At 37.8% G+C, this 10,032-nt stretch overlaps 1 long non-coding RNA gene across 1 annotated transcript; it reads left to right on the top strand.

Moving 5' to 3' along the window:
- The first annotated feature begins 1,879 nt into the window (after positions 1 to 1,879).
- LOC107776451 (uncharacterized) lies at positions 1,880 to 9,216 on the top strand. Its single transcript, XR_001645980.2, has 3 exons — positions 1,880 to 2,312; positions 2,396 to 2,436; positions 8,861 to 9,216. It is a non-coding gene; the product is annotated as an uncharacterized LOC107776451 (long non-coding RNA).
- The last annotated feature ends 816 nt before the right edge of the window (positions 9,217 to 10,032 follow it).

Below are 10,032 nucleotides of genomic sequence, written 5' to 3'. Positions count from 1 at the left end.
AATTCTTCAAATTGTCAATTTTTCGAAAAGTAGAGCTGAAAACTTCGAGGGACATCCAAATTCAAATTCGAGCATACACCAAAGTACAAATTACCATATGTATCTATTAAAGCCATTAAATCTTGATTATGAGGTTATTTACTCAAAAGTCAAATCTTGGTCAACTATTTCGGTTGAATGCTTTCAAAGTGTGAATCATTGTATCAAATCAACCCTGAACGCAAGTAATAATACATCACATGAAGCTTCTCAAATCACACAATGTAATGCCAAAATACAAAATGTTCAGTCGGGTCGTTACATCTTTTCATGTGTTCGATGATTCCATGAATGTTATATTTTGTACTTCCCTGATAAGATAAGTTTCATAAGATTATTAGTAGTCTTTTGCTTTACCCATAAAGTGTATATTAGCCATATCGACACGTTTAGAAACACTTTTGTAACTCGACGAATGCTAGCTAGAGTTGACATGAGAACTGTATGTGCTTTGTATTTGTTGTATGTTATAATAGACATTATGAATAGGTCCAGTGGACTGGTAGTTACAAGTGTGCTAGCCTGGAAGATACTGGTTTAATAACCTGGTAGGTATGGACTCAATAGTCCAGGAGATATCGGCTTGATGTTTGAGAAAGTATAGATTCACTAATCCGGTAGCTAGCACATACGTACGATATCGTTTTGTGATATATCATTTAGATGATGTGTTTGTTACTAGTGCGGTTCCCAGTCATAGGATGTGGGAGTTTTTCCACAGCCAGAGGAGTATGGGTGATGTGGGTTCAGCTATAGCATTATCATCATCAGCGGCACCTCCTCCTGGCCTCCGGGATAGAAGAAGGAATTGGGTATCGAGCAAGAGTGGTGACCAGGATCATATGTATGGCTTAGAGGACCAACAGGGTCATAATCCACCGTACGATGATGATATGGGCAAGTTATCAAATATTTTCTCATTGTAGTATAGCATGATGATATCCCTATTGTTGGTTGTTGTTATAGTTTCGAGATTATGTTATTATCTTGAAGAATTAAGTTATGGAAGATCATTTGGGATTAGAGAGCTTTATGTAGGATGAATCATAAATAATAGTTTAACACCGTTTATGACTCGAGGAAGTCGAGCCAATATAGTTATATTATGTTCAATTGAGAGTAAGAATAAGTAAGTTGAGCGACCTAGAAGTGTACGGTTCCCGTATAGATCTCTACCAGTCACATATTTGCTACTGTTCCCCTAACCACTGATGTCATATATGTAAGATAAACTAGAGCTAAGCATTTTCGTATTCGTAAATTTAGTCTTCCTCAAAATTGTAGCCTGGCATTTAAGGATAAATATTCAAGGGGTAGGAGGATGTTATATCCTGCATTTTTTATACGTTAAGCTGCATCACGAGTTAGTCATCATAAGCTCGGAGAGCTACACTATTCCTATGTTTATAACCCGCTGACATCCCGGCAAAGAGAGTCATTTTTTGTGTTACATCTTGGAATTCGAGAGAGGGCTTTCCTCTTATCTCTCAAATTATAGGCATTGAAGGGATTGAGATAAAGTAAGAAAACTATTGCACACGCCCCCCCATTCGCCCTTTAGTAATATAATAGAAGGTAAGGCAAAAGCAAGAGTGAAACTATGAGCTAAAAGCAGGTGTGCCTCTCTTAGAAGAGAATATGATACCATCTGCAAAATAAGTGATTATGGTTATGTTTAGTACGTTTAAGAAGGATTAGAGGTCAAGTTAATCAAAGCGAGTGAATTTCCAACTTATGGAGTGACTTGTGGACTGTATATTGGAGGAATGGGCCAATATTATAACCCATACTTTTGGGGTAAGAATAGGTGTGCTTAACATGCTAAGAATGTCGTTTTATGAGCTATTTGAATTTCATAATACTCTTATATTATGTTTTGATGTCAAGCAAGTTGTAAAACAAAAGCCGGCAACAGTTATCGCAAGTTATGTTCATAAGTTTACTGAAATTTGGGCCTGATGTCAATGAGATTTTCTCCCAATATACTCTGAGTTGCAGGGTGATCCACACACAAAATTGAATTTCTTTGATTTTAGTTTCGAATGCCGCAAACAATTCATCGATAAAACATTGGAGTAAAATGAGATGCCCGTTTTACTACAAATGTGCGTAGCGCCCAATTATTGTGGAACATGTGGCACCCAATGTTAAGTCGGCCAAAGCTTGTTGTTTTCCAGCTAAAACTTCAAGATTTCACTATCGGTTTTCGTTGAAGACCTCATCGTAAATAATTTTCTCCATTTTCTCTCCTCCTCTCACTCTCCAAGGTCAAAGTAAGTGATCCAAATATTTTACTAGTAAAATGCTTCCTCAAGAACATGAATCTTACACTCAGTCCATCTTGGTTTTCTTTCAGAAACGTTCAAGTGATGAATTATCAGGGAAAAAGAAACCGAGGTAATAAGATTCTTCTAACATATATATATGGATTCAAATAAGTATTGTAAGGTGTTTTTCGATAAGAACTCACGGGACGGTGATCGGAAGCCGTGAGTCCAAGCTTTGTGATTCATATGTGATATGGAAGGGGAAATTTTGTATGTTGTGGTTTGTGGATTGTTTTTGTAACCTCATAAGGAGGTTTTTGTGTTTTTTTAAGTTAGAAAGAACGAAGGGTGTGGTGAAACACCATTATGAAAGGGCCTTAAAACCATACGCCCACCAAATGTTCGACGAATTGTCTTAATGTCTTTAATAGTGTTTGGTTGCTAACATGAGGTTTCTTTTATTGTGAATATTATACATCAAAATTTTAAAGGAGAGACTTGATCGTCGTAGTATTACAACTATTAGGAATGAGGTATGTTAAGTCTATTCCTTTGTTTCTTTAGCATGAATTCCAAACAACTTTCCTTCCAAGTGTGCTTCCAAGAAGTAGAACCTCATAGATGCTTTATTCGCGTGTCCGATGATTCCATGAACATTCTGTTTGGTACTGCCTCGATAAGATGAGTTTTTTATGATTATTTTTAACCTTTTTATTATCCTAAAAAGTGTATATAAGTCATATCGACACACTCAGAAAGTCTTTCGTAACTCGACGAATGTTCGCTAGAGTTGACATGAGAACTTTATGTGCTTTGTATTTGTTGTATGTTATGATAGACATTGCGAACATGTCCAATGCCTGATAGTTACATGTGTGCTAGACTAGAAGATACATGTTTGATAACCTGGTAGTTACCGACTCGCTAGACCGGGAGATATTGGCTTGATAGTCGAGAAAGTACAGATTCACTTATCTAGTATCTAGCAAATATGTACGATATCCTATTGTGAAATAGCAAAATAGTTGTTATGTGATTAATCAACATGCACACTATTGATTTAGATTATTTGTTGGTTTGGGTATTACTCCCAAGGGCCCAACATAACGAGATTATGGACGTCGAGACATATCCAGGTTGGTAAGAATATAGTATATGCCTTGCAGGTTGCCTTGTAACTTGAGATGTAAGTTCAGTTGTTTCCTTCAACATTCCTTCATTTGTGTGTTCTACTTACATTTGCGTATCATGTTTCCTTATTTATTTAGTACATTCTTTTGTACTGATATCCCTTTGCTAGGGATGCTGTATTTTATGCTACAGTTTTAGATGATAGATGAACCTCGGAGTAACAAATTTCAAAGTTCAGCAATTGATCATTAAGACACCATATCAACTGGAGTGCATCCGAGTCTATACATATTTTGTTTTGTTTATGTATAAAGACTTTACGGGTAGGCCGAGGCCCAGTACCAACCACGTTACTTTTGTCTGATACTCTTAGAGGCTTTTGCAGATACAGATATACATGCGGTCAGTTATACTATTTTATATGGTGGATTTATAGGCCCGTGTAGATGAGCTTTTTGAAGTTTTTTATATATCAATGTAATGATACTCATGGTGGACTTGTCGTCCCTTATATGCATACCATGGATTGGTTATGGGTTGATGTCATATGTTACGACCTTGTCCGCCTAGTTATTTATGGAAACAATATGGTACGTGATTTACAGGTTATATGTTCAATCATGTTAGGCACCAGGTGCCAGTCGCATCTCCCTAGGTTTCGGGCGTGAAATGGGACAAAAATTAGTTAAGATTAGTTTTCCAGGGAGATCCGCATTCGAAAGAAGAAAAATGTAAGGCCTCAGAAACTTTCGCTAAGGAATTTAAGGTTCCGTGGTGCCAAGGTAGGCTAATTTATTGTATTTTCGGACTGTTTAGGTTGAACAGTATGTTGGGGAGTTGAATCATTTCGACCTCGCAAAGCCAGGTCTATAGCACGCTAGACCGTGTTATACACCCCGCGAAGCCAGGGCTGTAGCACGCTAGAAAATGATATAGAGCTCACGGCGCAAGGTCTGTAGCGCGCTAGACCATGCTATAGAGCTCGCAGAGCAAGGTCTGTAGCACGCTAGACCGTGCTATAGAGCTTACAAAGCCTGGTCTGTCTCCCGGTTCGTATTTTGGAGGGTCCATTTTTCTATCCTTATAACCAAACCCTATCTCGATAAATAGACATAAGGAACCATTTTTTTAAGGAAATATCTGATATTTTTAGGGAGAGGAAGTGCCCTAGAGTGAGAGGAGAATTCCCTAAGCTAGTTGTTCATCAAAATCTTGCTCAAGCCTTGAAAATCAACAAGAAACCTCACAAGTTCTTCATCTAAGAGGTAAGGTTCCATACTCTAGTTTTCAATTTTTAATTTGGGTAGAAGATGGTTGATTGAGAGTATGATTCTTGGGTGTAAGATTTTTATTTATACATGCTTGTACCAACAAGGTTTGTCAGAAGATTTTTGAGCTCAAATAAGTAAATACTGGATTGTGGAATGAAGGAAATCTTGTAGAAGAACCTTGTAGTCAAATTTGCACACCTAGTTTTTGATAAAATGCTCAAATGAGCTGAAACCATTTATATTTTCCTAATTTGTGTTCAATTTTGTTATTTCTCAAAATAGATTGGGATTGCTAGGATTTTTAGAACACTGTAGTAATTTAAGGAAAGCTCAAAGCAAGGTATGTTGGCTAAACTTCTCTCCTAGAATTGAATCACATGATGTTCTTGTATTTGAGATTGGATGTTTCGCAGCCTAGTCGGGTCATCACTTGTGTTGTGGCACACTCATCATTGTTGGATCGTATCAAGGCTTACTAGTTTGATGATCCTCACTTGTTGGTGTTAAGAGACACGGTGTAGCGGGGTAGTTCCAAGGAAGTTGTGATTGGGGATGACGGTGTTATGCGGCTTTAGGCCTTAAACATGCCTCATGAGGGTCATACAAATGATGGGACTTTGGTAGAATACAAAGAAGCAACTGATGACTGTGGTGTGGATATGCAGATCCAAAAAACTGGAGAAAAAGATGTGTAGAGGAGTTTGAAGGTTGCTCAAGTTCTAGGTGATGCCGGGAGACAGTATAGGGGTGTAGGTGTTGAGCAAGTCAAGAAAAATGCAATTAGAGATGATAAGTGATTGAAGGATATCCCAGCCTCCACTGTTTTTGCGAGGATGTATAAAGCTACTGCTGGTGCTTTAACAACTGCTGCTGATCAAGCTGTTACATCAACCAAGCGTTATGTGGTACAACAGATCGCTGGGGAATCTGGTATTCAAATTGGTAATGATCGAGGAATTATGCATGAACAACCAAGTGCTGAATTTGCAGGTTCTAAATCTACATCAGTGCAACAAAATTCTCAGTTTTCTGAGGGGGGAAAAGCTGGCTGCTAATGATCCTTATTTTCAAGCTAGGATTACAGCTGTGAAATCTGCCTTACTATAAGGCCCCGTTAAAAATTTCCTAATGATTTAAGATTTTAAAGTGCGCCAACGGTATTTGGGAATAACGTGTTCGAGTATTAAAGGAGACCCATGGGATATAACCACATTATTTTGAAATGAAAAATATATGTTTAAGGTGTGTTGAAACATACTACGGAATTTTGTGAATGGCAAGAATTCATGTGGAACAAGTTGGATACCTTAAGTGGAAAGGATGTCTCAATTCGTACAAGATACTACTTCAAACGCATGCTGCTACCAAACTATAACGACTTAGGAGGTGATATACCTATCAAATTACAGCCCTTTGAGTCTAGTTTCTAACGCTTCAAAACGTTTGTCATTTGGACGCTCCTACAAGAACTTCTATTCAAATTCCGAAAGGCTGGAAGAATGTGACGGTGCTATAACCCTCGCGAATCCAGGTCTGTAGCGTGCTAGACCATGCTATAACCCTCGCGAAGCCAGGTCTGTAGCGCGCTAGACCGTGATATATCCTTCGCGAAGCATGTGTCTGTAGCTCGCGGCAGAGCTCCCGGAGCCTGGTCTGTAGCTCGCTATAGACCGTGCCAAACCTGGTCTGTAGCCCGATCCAGATTTTTGAGGGTCCATTTTTGTAATTTAATATCCCGACCCTAGTTCCTATAAAACGATCTTAGCGCTATTTTGGAGGGATAATCTGATATTTTTAGTGAGGGGAAAGTCCCCTAGAGTGAGAGGAGGAATTCCCAAGCCCTTGTTCATCAAATCTTGCTCAAGCCTTGAAATCCAACAAGAAATCTCTCAAGTTCTTCATCTAAGGGGTAAGGTTCCATACCCTAGTTTTCAATTTTGAATTTTGGTAGAAGATGGTTGATTAAGAGTATGATTCTTGGGTGTAAGAGTATTATTTATACATGCATGTACCAATAAGGTTTCTGGGAAGATTGTTGAGCCTAAATGGGTAAGGATTGGGTTGTTAAGTGAAAGAAATCTTGTGGAAGAAACTTGTAACCAATTTGCACATCTAGTGTTTGATAAAATGCTCAAATGAGATGAAACCACGAATATCTTCCTAATTATGGTTTACTTTTATTATGTTTCCAAATAGATTGAAGTTGCTAGAATTTCCAGAACGTCGTAGTAATGTAAGGAAAGCTCAAGAAAAGGTATCTTGGCTAAACTTCTCTCTTAGAATTGAATCCCACAGTGTTCATAAAATTTATGTAAGTCCCGAGTTGTTCATTATAAAAAATTGGCTATTACAAATAAGTTAGTGTTGAAAGATATATGTTCAATATGAATTCCGAATAAGCAAAATGCCGAGAATTATGTTTTCAAAACATGTTCCGAATGTTCCTATCACATTATGTTATCTTTTAGGAATGTGTTTAAGAATGATATGTGTATTGAAATGATATGTCTTTGAGTCGTGTTTCAAATGAAGGTTATGATGCCAAATTGTGTGAGAAAGTCTCAATATGCTTAAGACTCTTAATTGCTCATATGTGTACCTAAAGTCTTGATCGGAAATGTCTTATGGTTAATAATCTATAAAGATGATTGTAAGTGAAATAAGTGACTTGGGGATATAAAGTGTGGCCAACGCGCCAACAGTGAAAATTATACTTGTGGCCAATGGTGCCAATGAAATTAAATGATGTGAGAAAGGTTATGAAATGATCCTTGATTTAACTATTCTAAAATTGACTTTGAAAATAGAATTTGCCTAAAAGCTTATGAACTCAAGTGATGCCCATGTGTGGCTGTTTTAGCTAATGTTGTGCTTTGTGAGTATTTTCAATGTGTTTTGCGTTCTTATATATTCGTGAGTTGAAATTGTGTATTGCCTTTTTTGGGGAAAAGTTTTTCAAGAATAAATTATGTTTTACTTGTTTATGATTTTAACTTGCGCTTCAATTGCCAATAATTTTACACCATTTCTTGGAAAGAAATACATTGTGTTTAAAGCCTTCATTTCTAATGAACTTAAAGTTATGATTTCCGGAATAGTATATATGTTGATATTTATGATGATGATACATGAGAGGGAATAAATGAAAGCGTGGAATATACAATACGGCCACCGTGCCTTGAATAAAGAATATTGTGAACGGCCAAAAGAGCCAAGGAAATATTGTTGTTGTTATGGTTGAAAATACTAGTGGAGATTCATACAATGTGAAAGATGATAAGGTAAATACATTTGTGCCTGTGTTATTTTTGTGAATTATTCCCCTTATTTGGGATGATGTTGATGTGATAAAATTATTCCCCTTAATTTGGATGAGATTGATTGATAGAAAAGGGTGCTGTCGATCCACACGGCATTGTGGTGAGACATCCTAGCCGATCGGGTTGTGATCGGCACCATGTCGCACACATGGTGGTAATTGTGCTGAAAATTATGATTGAAATTGTGATTTTGGTTGATTTCTTCAAATAAGATAGCCTAGCCGATCGGGTCGTGATCGGAATCCGTGCTAGATTCACGGTGGTATATTTGCACATAGATTGTGATAGTGCCGAAAATTGTAATTTAAAATTTTGATTGTGGTTGATGTCTCTAATGAGATGGCCTAGCTGATCAGGTCGTGATCGGACTCCGTTCTAAAAGTACGGTAGTATTGGTATTGAGAGTGATTGTGGTTGATGTCTCTAATGAGATGGCCTAGCTGATCGGGTCGTGATCGGACTCCGTGCTAAAAGTACGATGGCATTGGAATGGTGAATATTGGTATTGTGAATATTGGTATTGTGAATATTGGTATTGTGAATGGTGATATTGTGAATAGTGGTATATTTGTGATAAAGATCTCCAAACCAAAAATAATATTATCATCATATTTTGATTATCACTTTACAGTGTTATCTTCGTATTTTGGAAATTATTATATTTTAACTTGACATTTGAATATCAGTGATTGTTGATTGTTGTTTCTATGGGTTTCCCTTTCATACATTGGCATTCTTTTTTGAAAGAAGATAGTTAGCTTTACATGCCAGTACTATTCCATATGTACTAACGTCCCTTCTGCGGGGGGCGCTGCATCTTCAATGGATGCAGGTGATTCAGCAGCGGGCAGCTTTGGTCCTCGTTAGCAGTTACTCCCTATTCGGCAGGTTTTGGTGAGCCCTACTCTATTCCTGGCTCGATGTCACTTGATGTTACACTTTGTGTCTTGAGGTATAGCCGGGGCCTTGTTGCTGACACTTCCATACTATTCTTTTGTCTTAATTAGAGGCTCCGTGGACAGGTTGTGGGTGGTATATGATGTTGGGAATTGAACTAGAAATGTTGCTATTTGGCAAACATGTTTTTCATTATATCTATAAACTTGTAATATTTTGGATATTATGAATGAAGCTACTAATGGAAATGAAATGGGAGTTATTAATGAAATATTTCCAGTGTTTGATTAATGGAGTGTATCTCCTCTTTATTCATGGATAAGTTTGGGTAGAAATAAATCTAACAGGCTTGCTCGGCCGGATTCACTCGGTTGAGCACCGATCGCGCTCCCCGAGTTTGGGGCATGACACTTACAACCTTACACTAATATGGAAAATAGTGGTAATCATGCTAAAGAGCAAATTTAAACTGGAGGAAAAGAGCAAATACATGGGATTGGATATTAAAAATTAGGCAAAACCAGTGAAACACCTTCAAAAGCAGGAGCACAATTCTATGCACATGTACGGATTCCTTCAACTATGTCATTCCATGTCTCTGTTATGCAACCAGAATGTTATTCTCTTCTTAGAGATCGAAGAACTACTGATCGTATAGATGTTATGGAATTGGAGTATGTCATGTCTACATGTTCTAAGGAAGTGATTCGTGAGCCTACGCTTTCAAAGCTGAATACTACTGCTGCACTGAAAAAAGCTAGTGAACGTGCAACAACTAGGGTTGTTAAACCTACTGCTAATTTCAGAGATAAAGCATCGAAGTATGCAGCTTCCACGGGCAATATAGTGGGGAATGAAGAGGCTACACAACTACAAAATTCAACTGGAATTGTGAAGGCGGCACATGGGGAATTGAAAGCAACTGGTTCTTTGAAAACAACTGTGAATCAATCTAATCCTCAGCTAGTTCATTCGTTAGCTAAAGGTCCAGGGCGAGTACTTGATACTCCAATGAATTCATAGATGACTCCAGGAAAATCAAATACAATGCCACGACCCAAAATCCTAACCTGTCGTGATGGTGCCTACTCAATGCTAGGCAAGCCG

This window comes from Nicotiana tabacum, chromosome 2 (assembly GCF_000715075.1).
Source record: "Nicotiana tabacum cultivar K326 chromosome 2, ASM71507v2, whole genome shotgun sequence".
Lineage (NCBI taxonomy): Eukaryota > Viridiplantae > Streptophyta > Magnoliopsida > Solanales > Solanaceae > Nicotiana > Nicotiana tabacum.
Note: the sequence above shows the minus strand (reverse complement) of the source record. Positions and strands in the feature narration are given on the sequence as shown.